Here is a 10,776-nt window from a genome sequence, read left to right as displayed (position 1 = left end):
GCTTAAAATAATGGGCATATGTATTTTTAGTGGATTTGTATAATGACAGCTTTCTTTGGTGCTTTTCAAGATGTTCCTGGCACTGCTCAAAAGAGAAGAGGAGGGGAAGGAAAAAATGAGAGAGGGGAGTGCAAGAGAGCAGATACTGACCTCCAAATGACCCAGCTTTGGATCTCAGTGATTTGCAGTCACGCAGCACAATTTACCTGCTCCTGGGTTAGTCCAAATATGAAGCAAAGGCAAAGGGACAATAAATACTGTTGCAGGTTTGCAAACTTAGTTGCCCGGGTCCCAGTCTGTCAAAGTCAAAAGCAGATGGGGCCAGATCTCCATTCGTCCTAACAACTCCTGTTCCCGCAGGCTCGGAGGGCGGCCCTGAGCAAGGCTGTGAGGTGAGGGGTGGCAGAGCAGATGTCAGGTAAGCTTGGCTGCTCAGCAGGCGCCTGCCCCAAATCTCTCTCTTTTTTTTTCTATTTTTTTTTCTTTTTCTCTTTTTCCCCAACAGAAGCTCCACATCTCCATGTTGCAGGGGTATTTCAAGTCATGTTTTTGAAGTAAACCACCATGCAGATGCCCCTGGGACAAGCTGGCTGCTCATTTGAGTGCCACAAAAACACAGGCGAGGCTGTTGTGCAGATTTTGCTCTGTTTGCAGCTGCCCGCCTGTTTTGAAAGCCAAACCCTTTCTCATATAAACACCAAACTGCCTGATGTCGAGTCAGGTTTGCAAGATAAGATAAGCACGCTCCTGGACAGTGAGGAATAGATGGAGAAGACCCAGTTAAGGGAGATAGATGGTGTCAATCAGAAGCTGTTTTTTAATGCAGCATTAAGCACAGCAAAKGTGGTGGGAGGGCGCCCGTAGCCTTTGGGGCTATGGGAGAAGGTRGGTGTTTGCCCCGTCACTGCAGTGCAGCTGCTGCAGACCCAAGGCCCACGTTAGGGGAGCTCAATGCCCCGTCACGGCCACGGGACGCGTGCAGGGCGAGCTGGWGGCAATGCAAGGAATGGGGAGAATGCGATAAGGGCAGGGGAGGTGCAGCGAGCGAAGGGAAGGAGCCACCAGGGGAAAGGCAGAGGCACAARGAGCTCAGGACTTCCCCCTTCCACCATCTCTCTGCCCTTCTGGAGGCAGTTTGGGTCTCTCTGCAGAGCCACCAGGGTTCTTGCAGAACGACTGAGGTTGGAAGGGACCTCTAGAGATCATCCAGTCCAACCCCCATCATCTTGATCAACTCGACAGCTCCGCCAGGACTCAATGTGGTCTTGTCACGCTGAAGAGTGTCCCTGTTCTTGTCCTGACCAGCCTGCTGCTACAGCTGGTCTCTCCTCAGCCACCCCTGATGGGTGGCATAGGGGAGGGAGCGCTGCCCACAGTCCCTCATCCTGGGCACCCACARCCTACGTTGTCTTTGTCCTCATCTCTGTAGAAGACTTGGCCCAAGCAAAGGTGAAAACCAGTGGAAACATGGGAATTGCTGGCCTCCTACCTGGATGTGCCTATGATGATGCACAGGTCGGCAGGATCATACCTGAGGGACTTTTTTAAGGGAGAGTTTTTGCTTTCTGAAAGAGTCCTTCAAAGTCAGTTATTTTTTTTCTCTATATTGCTCTTGATGATTGTAGTAACAATTAATATGTGTAATAACTTGAACTAGAAATCTTGTCATTGTGCTTATTTGAATAGTGGTTGTTTCAAGGCAGGAGTTAGTACCTGTTTAAAGGAGGTACCTTAAAGATCTTGTTTAAATGACATAGGTGTAAGAGTATAAGTCCCCAATGCAGAGCAGCAAAGCAAAACAAAACAAAATCAGGGACTTGCAGCCCTGCCAGTGCCTGGAAGCCGTTTCAGCTGCGCAGAGCACTGCGGTGCTGCTGCAGCCCGAAAGCTGGGCAGCTGTGGCGGCAGAAYGGCTCCTGCTCAGACCTGGTGTGACGTTTCTGGCTCCAGTGCTAGCCCAAGTGTCTGTAGGTTTTCTTATCAGCAAGCTTTGCAGGTAGCSTTACGTGTTTGTGCACTTGAAATAGAAATATTCCTCAGCTCTGAACCTCCCTGGCCTCTCTGTTCATACTCCAGTCTGTCTTGGTGGCTGCAGTACTGTGCAGACTGATACACCTCCTGGCTGTACCCTGTCTTCCTGCAATGATCTGCAATAAGGCAAAAGGAAAAAAAAAAAAAAGACAATGAGAGAAAATTCATGATGTTGCAGATGTGCGAGTAAGTCTGTAATTACGTGTAATCCCTACATACGTGAGCTGATGATCGGGTTGTTTTGAGATATGAACTTAACCAAAGTCTTACATGTGAACTCTGGGGCTTTTATTGAGATTTGACAGAAAGTGGGCTTTGCTGGCTCACATTTTGAGAAAGCTCTAGGAGAAGCAGAGGCAATCTTTAAAAACAGAGATGGAACAAGACCCTGGAATATAAGACAGACAGAGCTAGACAGCCTGGGTGATTGGAGTTAGCACCTGACTGCAATTCTCCTGGAATGTTTAGAGGCATCTTTAGCACAGATTTTTTTTTTTTTTTTTTTTGATTATTGGTCAGTTTTAACTCTCAGTTCTTGCAAACCCTGATATGTTTAGCTGAAAGGGCTAGAAGACAAGGCACTGTAGATTTTCCTGGCCTCTCATACCACACTTCATTTCTGACACGGAACATGCTCTGTGGAAAGACTTGTGGTGAGGAAAGGATTTTGCAATGTCAGCAGTACCCAAATCGGGGGTGAGGTGGAGTTCTTGATGAGTAACAAGAAGTTTGGTGYCAGCAGGTCTGACTATCTCAGAGCAAAGCTGAGATTGCATTCTGGTATTTGGGGAAAGATCTGGCCTACCAAGCAGCCTGTGGCCACCCTGTTTTYCCCTCACCAAAAAGGAGCGCAGCTCCCTCCCTTGCCATGGGGTGAGGAGCTGCTGCAAAGGGAAGGGTCACCTCCATGCTCTTGCACCATCCAACCAGACCAACAGCAAATGCCCCCCTGAATTTTGTAGGTTTGCTTCCCAAGTGCCTTCCCTGTATTTAGTTGACACATCTGGGAAGGGTCTGACTATCCAAACTCTCCCTCTTCCCCACAAACCAGGTACTACTTGCTCACCATCAGACCCACACACTACTAGTGTTGCCTGCTATGAAATGCAGTAACAAGGGTTCAGATCAGTAAGGTGGGTTCCCAGGGCTGTCCATGCCTATGTGAGAAGGCTGCTCAAGTCACTTGTTAAGCATTCRCATCTCTCCTGCTTGTCTCCAGCAGAAATTCCTGCTCTTGCCGGAGGTGCTGACTTGGCCTCGGCACTCCGTGGYGAGGCAGCTGAACTCTGCCTCATGCTCAGTGAAGGGCTGTTAAGCTGCATTTCAGGCAGATATTTTGATCTTGTGGTAGTACAATGTGCCATGGAGAAAGATGTGTGATTGTTGTGCTGCTGATCTGAGCTGGAGGAGAAAATGGCAAGAAGCCTGCATTAATTAATCTTAAACTACTTTTGGCAGATGCTGACTCTTTCACGAAGTACCTGTTGCCAGAGGGCATAAAATGTGCCTGTTTGGATGGATAGGAGAGGTGCCGAGACAGTACCAGGAAGCAGGACTGAAGCAGAGACGGTGCAGAAAGGAGCACAATGTCCTTGGGTGAAGAATCACTGGGAAGCAGCTACGTCCATGAACTATGTCTCCCTTTCACTTGAGCAGTGATCTCTACTGATGCTAGAGGAAAAATAACCAGTGTGTTCTATCCAGGACATCACTAACGTGAGTGCTGTCAACTGTTGGAGAGCTCTGTGGGTTACAGAGGGAAGAAATATCCCAGTACATGGAAATGGGAATATGTATCTACAGGTGTTTCAATGCTAGATCTTACTGTGCTTTGCACAGGGAGCCAATATGGTTGTTTCCATTTTTCTGGAAAATGCAATGTCCCTTCACCTTTTCTCCCCACAAATCCTTGGTTTCCCCACCACCATCCTAAAAAAAAAAAAAAAAAGAAAAAAAGCTCTATCAGTGAGCAAAATGGATTTTTTAAACCTAAACCCATGTTTTTAGCATTACTGCATTGCAAATACAGTAAATTTCAACACAACATTACAAATGTGTCACCTTCACCTTGGCACCGTAGGGGAACTAACACTGTAGGGGAACACTGTGACATTGTAGGGAAATTCTTACTTTATTTGCCCGTGGAAAGGAGCTGTCATTTTCATTGCTAAAATATTTGTTCACTGGATGGAAATAATTACAAATGGAACAAAACAAAATGTTTTGATTAAATGCAGGGCTGGACTTGTTTTTCTTCCAGTAAATGTTTGCTGTTTTCAATTCTCTCCCCCATCTCCTGGGGATAATATAATGGACAGTTATAGATCACCTTTCATCCCAAAAGATCCAGACTGCGTTGGGACTGCTTTCCACTGAAATGTTGCTACCCATGGGGCAAAACATCAGGTAATCATTTAGTCCTGCAAAACACTGTAGTGAAGGCTGGTCAGCTTCCGCAGGGCAGGTAAGTTTTCAGGAGGCTGATTCCAGCTTTTAATTTGTGCCAGGTCCAGAGTTAGCACTTACATGGTCACATCTGGCTACCCTGCAACGAAGCAATGGAAACCAGGAGTTGTCTGGACCCCTAGGAGGGTTCTGGGAACAGTTGAAGGGAAATTAACTTCCACCAACTTTGATTTGGGATCTCTGGTGTAGGACCAAAGTGGTAACTAAGTTGGGCCCAAGGCAAAAGCATTTGGGGAAGTCACAGGAGGAGTTTTTGCTGGACCTGCTGGGCATATGAGGATGGTGGGATTCTTTCAGCTGCGAGTGTTTGAGGCCTCTGCAGGATCTCGGCAGGGACACTGGTGGCCTCACGGTGCGCTCTGCAAACTGCCCCTGTGCTTTGGTTCAAGACATGACACTTTGCCCTGGGTCAGCTCGGCAAGAAAAGATTTGTTCGTGCAGATCCCAACTCCTTCCTCATTCCTCCTGCTTTTCTCCCAGGTTTGTTGTGATCATTTCATGTAACTGTCACCTCCCTGAAATAGGGGCGGTTGCCAGAACCCCCTCTGGCTGCTGTCAGTCCAGCTCAAGACACCGTTGCTGGAGCGGCCCAAACAGACGAGCGCTGCCTCTACAGATACTGCATTATATCTCTGCCCRTGTCAGAGAGAGGAATCACGTCTCCCACACCCCTGCCCTCTGGCTAAGAAAAGGCAAACATATCATAAAGGTACTGTAATAAGTCTGCTAGAGATGTCTTTGCAACCCCCTTCTCCTCCCCAAACTGGAATGTGCCTAAGCTCCTTCTGGTCTGCTTATTTCTTCTTTTTTTTTCTGGCAGCCCTTGGGGAAGGCACCTAATACCTCTTAGCAAACATTATTTATGGACTCAGAATGCCAGAAACGTGTCTTTACAAATAGTCTGTACAACGTGTCCTGAGCTTAGGTGCCTTATGTCTGGCACCTAATTATGTTAGTCCACGATGCTCACGTTTCCTTGGCTTTTGGCTGCAAGACAGATTTACTGATCCTGGGGCACTTCCACGTGAGCTGAGGTCTGTGATGACCCGTTGGCTGTGCTTGTGTGATTCCAGTGATGCCCTAGCACCATGCTTAGTGCTCCAGGAAAGGGTGCTAGCCCCATAGTACCAGTGCTACTCTGCACAGCCCTGGGATGCTACAGCCTGCCCCACAGAGGGGGAATTTCCTTGATTGCACCTGGAGCACCTTTCATGCAGTATCGCTCCTTTCTGMTGAGTTGGTGTTAATTTGTTGCACCTATAGGTCCTTCTGAGAACCCTGCTTATATAGCCAATGCTGAGGTGAAAGAGGGGCAGTTGTAGATGCTCTTTGTATCAAAACTATCTAAAGACCTTCCTCTGAGATGAAAACCACTAACTTTGCAATCATCTCTGCCTATTCAGATCAAGATCAGAGTATAAAATCTTCTGGGAATAGCTTGGTGAGTTCTGTTTCTTCTCTCACCTAAAAGACAGTGGGAAAGGCTGCAATTCCATATGAAAGCAACTTAATGTTGCTTCTCATTCCCCGTGAATTTGGAATGCTTTGTAACTTATGTAGCTCTAGGTCTCCATGGAACTGCTTTAAAGGAAATAGCTCACTCTCAGTCAAGGGTTTGAGGTGAAGAACAGTGTATCCAKTTGAAACCATAGGGCAAGAGGTGATCAAAGACCGAATTTGGTCTGCAAATATTAACATCTCTTTTATGCAGTGAATGCTATCTGAACCTTAATGGCTGCAAGTGCATTAAAATTCCATAATACATTTAAATCCCAGATCAGTATGGAGACATCAGCACAGAACCTGTAGTCTATCCTGTGTTGTTTCCACCTCCAGGTTGTGTTGTAATGCTTTGTGTGACTTGGGAGCTAGGGAAGAGCATCACTAAGCTGCTTATGATGGCTTGTCTTCTGCTCGTGCCTCTATGTTGACTCAGGCATTCTTGGGCTGGGCAGAGTGTCAGGATCCCAGCAGAAGCTGTCATGAACTGCAGACTCTGCAGGTGCTGAAAATGAGTCTCTGCAAGGGCCCTCCGATGGCCACTGAACTCCCTGGGTTGTTTTCAAGGAAGGCTCTAGCATGGTGCTTTGAGAATGCTGGTAGAGAGGATGGGACTTGCTGACTTCAGACAAGATGCCAAAGATGGCAGAGGGGATTCTGCTATAAACACTCTGTTAAAATTCATTTTCAAAGGGAACAGGATGAGGGGAGGAAAAACAAAATAGCTAGAGATGCTGACTTGCCCTCTATGCTCATCCTCCCTCGCTCGTGATTAATCATCTCCCGCTTTGAACCTAACAGATGAGCTACACCACATTCCCTATTTCTTTCTCTCTCTCCTCTCTCTCTCTCTCTCTCTCTCTCTCTCTTTTTTTTTTTTTTTTTTTTTTTTTTTTTTTTTTTTTTTTTATCAAAAATTTGCTTTTTGGCATGCCTTTTGTAGGATTCAAAGTGCATTTGTGCTGTGGTGAGCGTGAGGGAAGGGAGTTGCAGTTCTCAGAAGATGTGCTAAAAGCGCATATTATGGTTTGGGTTCTCCACCCCACCCAGGGTGGGAGAGAAGAGCTGCAGGGAGCCAACTGTGGCTGCTGGATCCCGTACATCTGGCACCTGGTAGGCTTAAGGAGTTGGAGACTCTGGATCTGTGCATATTCCGGGCTCTTGCTGGAGATCAAGGTACTTGCAGGGCGCAAATCCCTCCTGAGTCATCAGAAAGCCTGACTGGGGAGGGAAGCAGAGGGAATGGCATCTGCAACAAGATAGTAACTTTCCTTTGCTGTCTGCATACTTGCGTGGGTCCTGCCTAGATTGCAAAATCTAAATTAAGTACGTAAGTACAGATACTGGTAAACCAGTTCACTGCAGGTTTCCTAGTCTAAGCCCAGTAAAGGAAGTGTGGACTATGCCCAAGGGAGGGTTCCCCATGGCACCAAAAGGTCCCTTTCCACATCCTTGTAGTCTTCCAAGGGAATAATGTGGGGATGGCCTTCTGTAATGCTGGGATTAAGCCATGGTCTTAAAAAAGGTTCCAAAAAACTCAGCATTTTCTGCTGTTACTGACACACCAGAGGTGTTTGGAAGGACTATTAAACAGGCAAAGCAAGTTTTCCCTGGTGATAGAGCGTGTATGTTAGCCTGCTTCTGGAGGAGTTACAACAAGATAAAGCTGATTATCTCATACAAACCRTCTGTTCCACTGTCTGGCTGAATCACAGTGATCAAAAGCCACAGGAAGAAGACCTGATTTACTACTATGGACAGAGTTTTGTGGACACTGTGGGTCTTGGAATGCACTTACAACATAAATTGAGAGTAAATATATGTCTGTAAATACGTGGCTATAAATACATGTATTCTCTCTGTGCTTTCAAAACAAGATGACCTGCATGTTTAGAGAATCTAATTTACAGATATTTGTGTTCCCCTTTGCCCACCAGCATGAATTTCACAAAAGTTTTCCCTTAGTGTAACTTAGAGGTCAATGGCTCATGTGACAGCTCAAAAACAGTAATTCTTGGTCGGAGCTGATTCTGACTCCGAGGGAGAAGCAGAGAGTTGATGTGATCAAAGGCAGACGAAGACCCTTTCTGAATCTGCACTTCTGTGGGTTGCTGTGCGCACAGTGTGAAGTTGCTTCAGTTGTTCAGCATTTGCAGATCCCTGAGAAACAGTCCATGGACAAGAGCTCTGGGAAACAGCAAGCTGGAGCACAGCCTGATTGTTGTGCTCCCTCCCTGCTTCACTCTTCAGGTTTCCTGAGGTTGTTCAGGGCCCATGGCTCCGTCCCCACAGTTGGCTGCATGCTGGTGTTGCAACCACCCTGCTTTCCTTGGATGACTGGAAACGAAGCTGTAAACTCTGTAACTTCTTGCAGTTACCTGGATGTAACTCAGAAAACTCACTGCTGACAGAATTTATGCTTGAAAGGTTTGTACCAGGTGGTGAAATGGATAAAACTGTCATTTCTTAGCAGCAGCTGTTGTATTGTTAGTTATAATGAAAAGTGGTGTAACATTGAGACCTTAGCACAGTGAAAAAAAACACAAGCAATACTTCAAGCACAGTATGAATAAAAGATTTGTATTCAAACACTAAGCTAACAGCTTGCTGTAATGATCATGCTAATGTGCAGATTTTGTTCCCACTTTCACAGCAGCTTTTTAAGGAAGATTCCTGGCCCTAATGTGCAGGTTTTGTTCTCACTTTCACAGCAGCTTTTTTGGTCCTCGAGAGAGCTGCTCACCTGTTGAACCATAACAACCCACTATCAGTCCTGCCCCTGACAGCCTTATTCTGCTCTGGCTTGTCTGGGCTGTGTGTGTCAGCAGGAGCTGGGGAGCTCAAGCCCCGGGTGCTAAGAAGCTGAGATGCAGAGTGGTGGGCAGTGCAACTTAAATGTCTTTGTAAATAAGCAAGTATGGCTGATAGAGGAGAGGTTTCTGCCTCTCTTGCCTTTGCTAGGCACTTATGGGGGTTTCAAGTACTTAAAGAGCCAGGTTGGCAGTGGGTGGCTGGGTGRCTGCTCCACACGTGGCTCCTGCCGACGGAGACACGGCAGCCCTGGAGGGCGCGCGCACCTCCGCGCTCCACATCCTGCTGTTTGCTGGGGTGTCCCAGCCCGGGCGCCAGCCGATGCCTCTCCCTGTTCCCGGGCTCGCGGGCGCGTGCCCGCCAGCCTGGGCCAGCAGGCCCGGATCAACACGTCCCACCACGCACAGTCCAAGCCCACAAGCTGCACACTCGGTGCCCAAAGGCAAAGCCGTTCCTGGGAGGCTGTGCAGCCATCTAGCGTTGTCCTGTACACACAGCACCCCTCGGAAGCTCTCCTCGGCCCCAGCCCGCTTCCACCAACACAGCCGAGACCCAGATCACTTCAAAGCTTTGAGACCCAGATCACTTCAAAGCTTTCTCTGCTCTTACAGTCTGGGCTTTATTAGTTAGAAAAGCAGTGAGCAAAGGAGCACGATGAACCGCCGCGCATTCCTCTGTTGCATACAAGTAAACTTCAAAGGTGACAAGCCAGGCTCACTGCGACTTCACGGCAGCCACTTGGCCAACCTGAGAACAGAACTGTCTTTGTTTACAGTGCGCGTTTTCCTAACTCTTATCTGCTCTCTTTCGCTGTAATTTGCCCCTGTCCCCTCCATGTCACTAGGCTCATCTTTCTGTCCAGCTTGTACTATATTGTTTACATGTGCAGGTGCGTTAGGGACTTTTGTCCTGAAACAGAAGGTAACAGGCTAACGACCTCCTGCACCACAGTGACAAGGCACCGACTACAGAGGGAAAAGAAATTGCTCATTGCAATTTCCTTGGTTGAACTAAATGGTGAATGGAGAGCCATGCTATGAGGACACGCCACTTTCTGCATCCTGGCATGCTCGTGGAGGCACTAATAGCTCTGCTTGTGCAACGTCTTTGCTGATGGGAATTGCCCTACTTTTACTCCCTAATTCATCTGCCCCATGTATGGTTTAAACACACCCTTACTYTCCTTGTTATATCATTAATGTAAAACATTGAAGCCTCAGGAGCAAGGCAGCAGTGACCAGCAGCCCTTACTCACTGCACACTTAGAGCTGGCTCTGGAGGAGGAGACTTGTCAACACTGCCTTGCTCAGGTATGCTAAGCCAGCCTAAGTGCACTTGTCTACTGACTGGACACAGATYTTTTGCATTCTCCCCATGTAAGTGTCCATCTGTGGCATGCAAAAAACATACTGTGGTATGTATACAAGAGGCTGCGGCCACAACCTGTTATCTTGCAGCGTTGAGAGTCATTTTTGAGAGGTCTGCTCTGCTCTACAAAGGCTCTTGTAGCAGCACCAAAGAGGTATCTAACTATTTACCATGCTGTTTTTTATTTCTGCTCACTTTACAGACTAACTGGAAATATATATAATGCCCCTGAAGGTCTTGTTCCACCTTCTTCCTTGCTTCCTGCCTAGAAGTGGCTCTGGGAGCTGCCATCGTATTCCAGCTTGGATGTTGGCTGCTTTTCAGTTGTACTCTGTTCTCTGTGTCACTTGGAAGGCACACTGGGATCTAACAGAATGAAAGATGTCTGACAAAATAAAAGGTTTCTTTTTTCATTGTGATGCCTTGAGATCAGTAGGGAATGAAACAGAAGAAAGACTTCAAAAAGCTACACTCAATTGCCACAAAGCTATTAAAATATCCATATTAGGAGGTGGGTAACGTTCCTATTCAGTAGCATCGTACACACAGATGCACCACCATCTGATGTGAGCCTCCAAACTGCCTTTCCCAACGGAGTCA

The sequence above is a fragment of the Nothoprocta perdicaria genome, unplaced genomic scaffold (assembly GCF_003342845.1).
Source record: "Nothoprocta perdicaria isolate Ctin4 unplaced genomic scaffold, notPer1 scaffold_105, whole genome shotgun sequence".
Taxonomy (NCBI): domain Eukaryota; kingdom Metazoa; phylum Chordata; class Aves; order Tinamiformes; family Tinamidae; genus Nothoprocta; species Nothoprocta perdicaria.
Note: the sequence above shows the minus strand (reverse complement) of the source record.